The sequence below is a fragment of the Rhineura floridana genome, chromosome 3 (genome assembly GCF_030035675.1).
Source record: "Rhineura floridana isolate rRhiFlo1 chromosome 3, rRhiFlo1.hap2, whole genome shotgun sequence".
NCBI lineage: Eukaryota > Metazoa > Chordata > Lepidosauria > Squamata > Rhineuridae > Rhineura > Rhineura floridana.
The window spans coordinates 174,715,439-174,726,154 of NC_084482.1; positions in this window are offsets into that span (position 1 = coordinate 174,715,439).

The window sequence follows — 10,716 nt, forward strand, 5'->3', positions numbered from 1 at the left end:
TATTTATTTATTTATTTAAAAAGTTTATAACCCACCCTTTTTCCGAGGAACTCAGGGCGGCTTACATTAAAAACCAGAAATGATTAATAAACATGATATTCATTTTAAACAATTTAAAAATAAATTAAATAAACATAAGTTAAAACTAACTACATTAGTTAAAAGCCCGTCTAAATAGAACAGTCTTCACCTACGCACGAAAAATCGATAATGAGGAAGCCAACCGAACCTCACTAGGGAGAGAATTCCACAGTCCAGGGGCGGCCACCGAAAAAGCCCTATTCTGTGTCTCTGCAAGATGAACTTGCAGGAAAGAAGGGGTAATGAGAAGGGTCTCGCCGGAGGATCTTAGAGTCCGAGCAGGTTCATAGAGGGAGAGGCGCTCTGACAGATAGCCTGGACCTAAGCCGTATAAGGCTTTATAGGTCAAAACCAGCACCTTGAATTGTGCCCGGAAACAAATGGGCAACCAGTGGAGCTGATACAGCAGAGGGGATTGAGAGGTTATGTTGCTGGCCACATTATCGCAAGAACCTTGTCCATCTCATCAGGCTGCATCAGCTAAAACTGATCCAAGAAGTTGTAGCAGGCATTGCACTGGGCATTTCACTGAGGACTACAGCAGATGTGGATGGGGCTTGCATTATTGTGGCACACTGCTGGAAATAGGATGACCATGACTTAATCAAAGAATGATACCAACAAATCTGGGCAATAGCCCTTATGGAGAAATTCACACAACAACAACAACAGATTGACATAACCCATCAGAGGAAGGTAATTTCACACAAAATTGTAGATGTTTATTAGCCATATTGCAACAAAAGAACACTATTGGAGACCCCCTCCACTCACAACTCTCTATAGAGAGATGTTATTGGTTGAAAAATCCTAGAATCATATCAACCATCACTCCTCTGTATCCCACCCTAACATTTGTTATCCCTCTTCATTTAGATGTCATGCAAATATATAAATTAAATAGTGATATATTATAATCTGGATGTTGTTCATATACCCCTCCTCCTCCTTAGCAATGCCTTATTCTGATCTCTCTCCATCCTTCAACTTCTTCTTCTATTCCTCTCATGTTTCTCTCTCTTTCCTCTCTTCCCCTCTTTCTTCATTCTCCTCTGTTTCCCTCCCTCCCTCTTCTTCCCTCTTTCCCCCTCCCTTTATTATTGTCATTATATTTATTTATTTTCTAATTGTATTAAAATTGTCTCTGTTGAATGTTGGACATCACGTCCCCTTATTTCACGTATTTGAAAACCTTTAAAATAAACAATTTGTTAAAAAAAAAGGGAAAAATTGCTACAGAGGCAAGCAACTTTACCCTCAAAGTGCCTTGCAAACAATTCACAGTGGCCTCCAAAGGGTCTAAAACTCCATTTCCTGGAGCTGATGTCAACATACTCCTGACAATATGAAAAAGCTCCACCGGACGGCTAGTTGAGAATGCGATGGAGCCAGAGAGGTGGGCCTTCTTCGCTGCCTTCACTGCCAAACAGTATGCACGATTATGTTGTACATATGCCCGATCAGCCTCACAGCACTTCTTTCACCACTTATGCTCTAGCCATCAACCAGCCTGTTTCATTGCTCTTATTTCACTGGTGTACCAAGATGCAAACAGGGCTCCACAAAGCCAAAGAGGGCTCTCGGGGGCAACTGTGTTAAGAGCTCGATGCGCCTCGCTGTTCCACAGCGTGACGAGGGCTTCGACAGGATTGCCTGCACTGTCTACTCGGAACTCTCCCAGGGCATTCAGGAATCCAGTGGATTCCATTAGTCTCCAGGGGCAGACCATCTTAATTTGTCCACTACCCCTGTAGGGGATGATTGGAGTTGTAAATCTTAAAGGGTTTTCTTTTAGACTTTTATTTTCTTTTTATCCTTTTGGGATAGATGGTTCACAGTTGCTAATTGGCACTGCACTCCTAAACACATTTATTGAGATGATTTCAGAGTTCCCCTTGCCATGCATAGCAAACTCATGGACAGGGAAGCAGGATCATGGCCACTGATGTTGCTCCCAATGTGGTTGCACCTTCGCCCTCGCCCCAGGATGTCTCTGTGTTTGCACAACACCTGAAAGGGGACCAAGCCTTAACACACTTACTATGGGCAAATCTCCATTGAATTCTTTGTGATTTCTCAATGAACATACGTAGGATTACTCTGTTAGGCTGCAACTCAGTACAGACATAATTTACAGTAAACCCCATTTAATCCAGTGGGATTTACTACTTCTGAGTCCAGGATTGGACTGTACATCTTCCACCACTGTAAACCGCTTAGAGTTTGTTTTTTTAAACAATCAAGTGGTATATAAATATTGTTAAGTAAATAAATAAATAGTTCCATCTTCACAGAAACATAACATACTCTGTTGGTAATCTATTTTCTCTGTAATACTGATGGAGCTTATGCAAGCTCACCAGTCCATTCAAATCATGAGCCATAATAGCTGGGCAGGGATAGTTGCATGTGTTGTTTTTCCTCTCTCTGTAAGCTAAGCCTTGCATATGTCTGCTAATAATTTAGATGAAGGACTATAGCTCAGTGGCAGCACACATGCTTTGCATGCAAAAGGTCCTAGGTCCAATTCCCGGAATCTCCTAGAAGAGTAAGAAAAGATTCTGGACTGAAACCCTGGAATGCTGCTGTTGGTCAGTATCGACAACACTGGCCAGTGGTGTAACTCAGTATAAGGCAGCTTCCTATATTGCTATCCATATGACAAGGAAAGGCTCAGGAATATGGCTCAGGCTGCTAGAATAATAGAGAGAAATGCATTATAAAGATGATGCGTTTAGCCTCCAGTAGTTACGCCCTTCATTTGAATGAAATTCTTTCCTACTCAATCAACAAAATAAGATTTGATTCAACTCTAAGGCAGGGAGGGGGAAGTCACTTGCTTACCTTCAGAGTTCAAGTAAAGACTTTTGTACTGAAATTGTCAAGATAGGAGGCGTATAAAAAAATAAAAATAAAAATGGAGGTGTTGAATCTACAGGGAGAATAAGTAAAAAAATATTTATGCATTCTGTCATTTGGCTCTAATTGCTGCAAAGATTATTTATTTTTCTTTTTTTGAAAAAAAATAGCTTGCAGCTCTTAAAACATCGTTTTCAAAGAAGAAGCTGGAAGGCATAATAAAAGCAAGCAAGGATACGCTTTTCTGAATAGGCTGAAATAATTAATATGGGAATGGTTCCACTCAATTCTTGTCTTCCTTCCTTTCTCTCCCCCCTTCTTTTTATGGATTAAAATACATTATTGTATGGCTTTTATAAATAGGATAATTTGTCATGCAGAAGTAGTGGTTTCTTTAATCTTGGAATAATCAGAATTCTGGGAGTATTTTGGGAGTAGGAGAGCTTGTCAAAAGTTCGTGGATGACAATGTAGCTTCTTGCAAGCCTGTCTCAGATCATTCTGAATTTGCCCAGGTTTTCCTAACCTAGACTTCTCCCACTGCTGCAACTCTCCATGTGTGGCTTCCCTTTCATATGGCTTCCCATTTCATCAGCAACATTATTTATGTTAGTCTTTGTGCCTTTGTATAAACCATTTTGTGGTAGCATGCTATGTAGTCTCTCCCCTTCTCTGAATATCATGCAGAGGGCAAACATTTGATAGAAAAGAAGCAGCCCTTCCTTCACATAAGAACATAAGAAAAGCCCTGAGGGATCAGGCCACAAGCCCATCCAGCATCCTGTTTTCACAGTGACCAGCAGTATTCTTGCCGCTGGTGATTCCCAGAAACTAGTATTCAGAAGCATACTGCCTCTGACTGTGAGTGGAAGAGCACAGTCATCATGGCTAATAGTCTTTGATAGCCTCCTCCTCCATGAATTTGTCTAATCCTCTTTTCAAGCCAACCAAGTTGGTGGCCATCACCGCCCCTTGTGGGCAAATTCCATAGATTAACGATGTGCTGTGAAATTATATATCATTATACATAATTTTATATCATGTCCCCAACACCATCACTTGCTTTTTCTCTAAGCTAAAAACTCCCAAAAGTTGTAACCTTTTCTAAGAGGGGAGTTGCTCCAACCCTTTGATAGCACTAGTTATGTTACTAATTATTAATTTTTCCAGCCATTATTCTAAAGGCAATGGATCCTTTCTTATGTTACGCAGTGTAGACCAGTGCAGCTCCTTCTGGTGTCACCAGGATAATGCGAAATCTCAAGGCCATAGGGGAAATGCCAATGCTGTGCCCCCTCCATTGCTCTCCCATGCTAGTGTTGCCCCAGATTCTGGGAACATCTAAACTAGGGTTGCCAAGTCTCCAGTTGTTGCCTGGAGACTCTGGATTTTGGGGTCCTCTCCAGGTCTCCCAGTGAGTCATCAATCTCCGGACTCTCAGCTTTCATTTTTTAAAAAATTTAGGTGGTCTGGTTCAAGAGATATACACCAAAACATCAGCCTCCCCCCTCCTGCAACTTCTGTTAAATGAGCTCTTAGCTGGCTGGCTGCTGTAATCCCACCCTTTCAGATTTGTAGCCAATAACTGAAGTCAGGGTTGTGATTGAGAAGGGATTTGTTGACCTCCAGGCAATAGCTAGAACCCATTGCAAAGCCAGAAAACTGTTGGTTTTTTTCCTACTTGTTTGAAGATCTCATAAACTGAATAAGCTAAAGTTTCTTTCTCTCTTGTGTGCAGGAGATCTAAGTCCCATTACAATGTGTTATGATTTTCTAATTAAGAGGATTCAAACAAGTTTAAATTTTCCTGGGCTGTTGAAGAGGGCAGTTTATTTGTCTAATTCATAGCCTGTTTTGAAAACCTTCCCAATACGTAGATTTAATCCTATCCTCATTTTTCTGACAGTAAAGCTGCAATGCTAATCCCACATATCAGGAGTAAACCCCATTGAATTCAATAGGATTTACTTTTGAGTAGACATGGTTAGGATTGTGCTGTAAATCAGTGGGACTTTTAAGTGAACATAGCAAAAGATTGTGTTTGTCTTGTAAATCTTTCTCACTCACTCCAATCCTGTTTTTTAAAGCAATTAGGGAGGGCTTACCTAGGTGTCACTGCTTTTATTTGGTAGTAAACTGGTTTACAAAACAGTTTACAGAAGGAATTAAAACAATGACATTATTGGCAAAAACAGTTAAAGACAGGTATTTTAAAAAATCCAAAGTAATAAAACCAACAATGAGTTAAAAACAAATACAAAGCATAATAGCTTCTACATGCCTAGATATGCTTGCCTAAACAAAAATGATTTTAGCAGGTGCCAAAAAGAGTACAATGAAGGTCTTTGCCTAATGTTAATAGGTGGGGAGTTCCAAAGTGTAGGTACTGCCACACGAAAGATCGATTTCTTACAACAGCAGAACAAGTACTATGTAGCACCCTTGATATGGAAAGCACACATTGAACTTGGTCTAGTAACAAATCTACAACCAGTACAGATATCAGAGCAGAGATATTATGTACTGACAGGATCTCAATGATGTTAGCAATTGTGCCACAGCATTCTGCACTAACTGCAGCCTGTGTCAGGTTGTGCTGCGTGGGAATTTCTGTGACTTGGCTGACTGGCTGCCAGGATTTTTTTAGTTTTGGTTAAGAACCATGACTGGTTGTGGGATGCTGAGTTTCTGCCTTACTTGTAGGAATCTTCTTGTGGTTTGTATGGTATTGCATTTAGGAAATCATCACTGTCTTTTTTTCTTTTTCTGTTTGCATTTCATTTACCATATCTACTCAGAAGTAAGTCCTGTTGAGTTCTATGGAGCTTAGTCCATTAGTAAGTGTGCTTAGAATTGCAGCCGTCAGGGGCATCCACCTTTAGTCCTGAGCACTCCTATCTAACATCTCCACAACGCTAGGCTCCCTTCTTCCTATAATGGCCTTCTGGTGACTGGCCTGATCTGAGAGCACTTAAACCCTTCTTTCCAGAAGCAAGTGGGCTAGGTTAAATGTTCCCTGTCCAGGCTCCCAAACAAGTGAGAAGGAATGATCCTGTCACTTCAGCTGGACCAGGGAACACCCTCATTTAACTAACACCTTAATTTCCAGAGATTTTTGTTTGTTTGAGTGTTATGCTCAAAGCAACTGTCGTTAATGCTTAATGTATCATGCTTAATGACATCACTTGGCCCCGCCTCTGTGATATCACTAGGGCCTGCCCCATGACATCACTAGGACCCGCCCCATGACATCACTAGGACTCACCTCTGAAATTTCAGGGTTTGGGATGCTTCTGAACTGGCAACCCTAATCCAAACTAATGTGGGAAGTAAATGCTGCCCCCTCCAGGCTCAGAGTTTCTCATGTTACCCTCCTGGTGTGGGAAGTGCCGACATTGCAGTAGCTCTGACACTGGCAGCACAATATAAGAAGGATAGGTTCATTGTCACTCAAGGAGGATCATAATTAAAAGTAACAGTAGAAACAGTAAACATCTGGTTAAGTGTTTAGTTACAGGTGATGAAAACAAGGTAGAGATGAAAGAGGTGTTTCACACCTTACTTGTGCAACTCCAGCCTGACCACCTAGAGCAAGTGTGGGGAAGCTTTAGCCCTCCTGATGTTGTGAAACTACAACTGCCATCAGCCCAACAAGCTTAGCCAATGACCAGGTTGTAATGAAATAGGCAAATATAGTTTGGGAATTATAGTATATAGTGTTAATTTGACACAGCATAGAATGTGTTAACTTGAGATAGCATAGAAGCAGAAAAACAATTCCCAAGGTGCTTGTGGCTTGCTAAATGTTCATTTCAGGCTTGATACTAAAACTGTTAGCTTACCCCCCCATGTAACAAGATACTGTTGAAGTAGATAATGGCTCACTGGAATGTGTCTTGTTAGGAGGAGGAGGGGGAGGTAGGAACAGCACGAATGAAGCGCTCAAGGCCAGGACGTTAGCTTAATGCAAAGACAATGGAGAAGCCCGAGAAAAGTTACTAACAACAAGGGAGGGGCTGTTTTAGGAGGGCTCGAAAGCATATATCACTGGCACTGTGTAATAATGCTTAGACTGGTTTTCTGGCACAAGCCGAATATACCTTGTCTCTCTTTTGCAAAAGATAATCAATAAAGGTGTTGTTTTATATCTTGGTTTCCCATCTGGTGTTATTGGAGTTTCCTCCAGATGTAAAAGAGCCTTTTTTTGGTGTAACAAGGTATGATGGGAGTTGTAGTTCAGCAACATCCAGAGGGCCACAGGTTCCTCACACCTGACCTAGAGTAATGGTGGGGAACATGTGGTTCTCCAGTTGTTGGACTTCAGTTCCTATCAGTCCCCCAGCAACATCTGGAGGGCCACAGGATAGGTTCCTCACCCCTGACCTAGAGAAACTGAGTTCTGAGGTGGGTTTTTTTCAGAAATTATATCAGGGAGTAAGGATCCCAAACTGCCATGGCTGGAATTTGGCTACAACTCTGAGGCATTAAATTCCATTCTCTTCCTCCTTAAAAGCAAGCATAAGGGATTTTGCCAGGTGGGAGGAGCAGCTCACATGTCAATCATATGACATCAGAGTGGCAGGGTGGCGCCAGATAAAGATCTGGCCCCCTGGAGCCAAAGAGGTTACTTATAAGAACCTAGGAACTTAAAAATATAAGAAGAGCCCATCTAGCCCAGCATCCTGTTCTCACAGTGGCTAACCAGATGGGAAGCCCACAAGCAGGATTTGAGCACAACAGCACTTCCCCTCCTGCAGTTTCTAGCAACTGACATTCGGAAACATGCCGCCTCCAATTATGGAGGCAGGGCACAGCCATCATGGCTAGTAGTCATTGATAACCTTACATGAATTTTTCTAATCTTTTAATTCCTTCAAGTTGGTGGCCATCACCACCTCTTCTGGGAGCAAGTTCCATAGATTAACTATGCGCTATGTGAAGAAGTACTTTCTTTTGTCTGTCCTGAATCTTCCAAAATGTAGCTCCATTGGATGTCCATGAGTTCTAGTGTTATGAGAGAGGGAGAAAAACTTTTCTGTATCCACTTTCTCCATGCCTTGCATAATTGTATACACTTCTATCATATCACTTCTAACTCACCTTTTCTGTAAACTAAAAAGCCCCAGATGTTGCAACCTTTCCTCATAGGGGAGTCACTCCACCCCCTTGATCATTCTGTTTGTCCTTTTCTGAAACTTTTCCAACTCAATATCCTTTTGAGGTGAGGCGACCAGAACTGTACACAGTATTCCAAATGCTGTCCCACCATAGATTATGATATTGGCAGTTTTATTTTCAATACCTTTCCTAATGATGCCTAGCATGGAATTTGCCTTTTTCACAGCTGTCGCACACTGGGTCAACATCTTCATCGAACTATCCACTACAACCCCAAGGTCTTGTTCCTGGTCAGTTACCCTCAACAGACTCCTGGTTTACAATGAGAACTGGTGATACCCTATGGTGACAAAGTACTGAATGTTTGTTTGGGAGGGATGAGATGGTGGAAAACTGAAGGAAATTAAGAATGGAATAGAGTATCCTAGAAAATAACACAGCTGGCCGGCTGTAACCCTGTCTGGACAGGAACAGTGCACACTGCGATATTTTGTTGCAGGTCCCACTTGTATAATTAATTAATCTGCATGACCTAAAAGTGATTGTGAATAGACTATAAAAACTTCTGATAAGCAGAAATGTTGTTTATATAGGACTTTGGAATAAAGAGCAGCATGCAAAATGAGCACTGAAATTGTGCATGCACCAGATAGTGAATGTACTATTGTTGCTCGCTTTTTATCCACGCAGACTTCCAACTTTTTAAACTCTCTCCTTGCCCAGTAGACCTTATTTCACTTTAAAAAAAAAAAAATGTGGTGACATTATGCTAGGTCAGGAAAGCCCTGAGAGATTCTATTTAGGTAAACTTTCTCAAGAGCAAAACTTGGCCTTCTTTAGTGAACTGCAGAGTGTTTTTCTTGGCAAGGAGACCAATGCTCACTCACTAGGCAAGCTGACATTCCCTTGGCTCTCCTTGAGATTTTATACGCAAACAGAAACAATCCAGAGCAAGCTCTATGCAAGCTCTTAATGTTTCTTTCGACAAGCATCTTTCATTATTCAGCATATTTTCCTTGCTTAACAACAAACTATTGGTAGCATAACAAGAGAGGTACATCTGTTTGTAAACAATGCTCACCCAGCAGACCTTCAAATGCTTTGGAAGCAGCCACAGTGCTCTCCATTTGGATCATTTAGGTATACAGATATTATAGAGAGAGTACTAAACAGAGCAGCACGTACTATAATGAATACCAAGTGAAGGCCCTGGTTCTAAACCAGTAAAAGATAACAAATAGAGCATTAGCTTCAAGAACCTCTTAAAAGGTTTCAGTCAACAAAGCCTCTAGCCATCATAGTCCCAGAGAAAATCTTGAATAATACATCAGAATGTGACTGTCTCTATGTCTTTACAGTAATACCTCAGTTAACGAATGCTCCAGGAAAGAAGCTCCTTTTAGGGGGGGCACACACTCTAACATAGTCAGAATGTGGCTCCTTGTATATTGGATTGCAGCTGCTGCAGGCAGCTCTCTCACATGTGGGTGGAATGGCACTCCTTGCCAGGTGGCTCAGGCACCTCCGCAGGAAACAGTGCTTCGGGTACACTGGGAACACTGTTTACTGCAGATGCATCTGCCTGAGCGTAAGGGAGGATGGCAGAGAGAGACCAAGAGCAGGGTGGTGTGGTGGCTGCCCCTCGCCTGCCTGCTCAAGTGTACGGAGAGAACTGTGCTCACAACTATAGATTGCTATAGCAAGATGCTACATGATAAAAGAAAAAAGGCAAAGCAGCCATCCCTGGATCCATTTTGGAAGAAACCTTCAAGCGGTATATATGCAAGGTTTACCTGACCTGGTTGTTTCATTTCAGACATGAATATTGTTAGTTTTGAATAAATAGTTTGCTGAAATATGTTGAAGAGCTCCTCTTTTTTGTGGTGTAGGAACCTATCCCTATTCTTGCCATGTTATTCCAACCCCTGGCACCAAAGTTTCTCTTAAAGAAGTAATGACCACGAACGCAAACTAGGTATATATGTGTGTGTGTGTGTGTGTGTGTGTGGAGAGAGAGAGAGAGAGGGAGAGAGAGAGAGAGAGAGAGAGAGAGAGAGAGAGATGCAACAAGGACAGATCTCCTGAATATCTGTGCATGTGTGTGCGCGCATCTGCGTGCAGACACACATAAACACACTAAAAAAGCTGCTACTTGAAAATCATGTTGGCTCATGTTCTACAAAGTTGGGAAATGGGAAACTAAGGGTAATTCCTCAATAGACCCGCTTTGTGATTGGTAATAATGCTTTGCATCAACACAATTCTGAGCCTACAATTGGCTTTCTCAATCTAGTCCTAACTGGAACTGAGCTTAAAATACAGTACCAGACAAGCCTCCCCTATTCATTTCCATTAGCCTTATTCTCAGTTTTCCTTACTTGCCATCAGTGATATCATAATGCAGCCAAATCTGGTTGGTTGTACAGCATTAGTTTGTTCACTGCAGGATCCTTGATTGAGTGGAATATAACCGACATGACTAATCAAGGAAGTAGAAAGAAGAAGCAAACTGGTAAGAGAGAAATTAAGTATCAGACCGGAGAAACAGTGACACCAATAAATAAATTTTTAAAAAATTTATTTTCACACAATCTGAGTTTCAGGGGAAAAAACTACCACACTAAAATTGCTAGTTTCCACCTGAAAATAAATTGGAGTT